The sequence below is a fragment of the Suncus etruscus genome, chromosome 7 (assembly GCF_024139225.1).
Source record: "Suncus etruscus isolate mSunEtr1 chromosome 7, mSunEtr1.pri.cur, whole genome shotgun sequence".
NCBI lineage: Eukaryota > Metazoa > Chordata > Mammalia > Eulipotyphla > Soricidae > Suncus > Suncus etruscus.
The window spans coordinates 43,297,592-43,298,648 of record NC_064854.1 but is presented as its reverse complement, the minus strand read 5'-3'; positions in this window follow the sequence as shown (position 1 = coordinate 43,298,648).

Here is a 1,057-nt window from a genome sequence, read left to right as displayed (position 1 = left end):
ATGGTCCCCCCAAGCCAGGGGCGATTTCTGAGCGCTTAGCCAGGAGTAACCCCTGAGCATCAAACGGGTTTGGCCCAAAAAAAGAAAAAAAAACACACAAAATAGCCTGAGCTACAATACACACTGGGGAAAGGGCCAACCACGCAATAAGCCATTTTTATTTTTGCAGTGCTTTACCATGCTAGGACTCTTCCATGAGGTTAAAACAAACAATGCCCCTGCTTTGTAAGCAAAGCCCTTGAGGAATTTTTTACAAGATGCTTCCCTGTGAGTAGTCTGTGGCTCAGTCTTCCCTCTCTTTCCCGAATCTGGCCTCACGTCATGGGCTGGAAGAGACCCTTACCCACCCTTGCATTGGCCTCATCAGGGGATCTGGTGCAGAACCCTACAAAGGGAAGGGGCAATAAAATGGGATTAGTGTTTGAATAGTTAATGCCTGAAACAACTGTATTATGAATAACTTGGTAAATCACAATGTTATAATAAAAATTAGGAAAAAACCTTAACATTACAAAAAAAGATATTTGCTTAGCTCCCTGCACTCAGCATAGCAGTTCCACCTTTTAGCTTCATATCACTTAGGTACAACTCAGATTTAAAATAGGAGCTGGGAGAGATACACAGTGGTAGGGCGTTGCCTTACACACAGCCAACCAGGACAGATGGTGGTTCAAATCCCGAAATCCCTTATGGTCCCCTGAGCCTGCCAAGAGTGATTTCTGAGCGCAGAACCAGGAGTAACTCCTGAGTGCTGCTGGGTGTGACCCAAAAACAAAAACAAAAACAAAAAAATAGGGGCCAGATCATAGCGCAGTAGTATAGCTTTATTTTTTGTTTGGTTTTGTTTTTCGGGCCACACCCATTTGATACTCAGGGGTTACTCCTGGCTAAGTGCTCAGAAATTGCCCCTGGCTTGGGGGGACCATATGGGGTGCCGGGGATCAAACCGCGGTCCTTCCTTGGCTAGCGCTTGCAAGGCGGGCACCTTACTTCTAGCGCCACATCGCCGGCCCTTGTATAGCGTTTGCCTTGCATGTGGCTGACCCAGGATGGACCT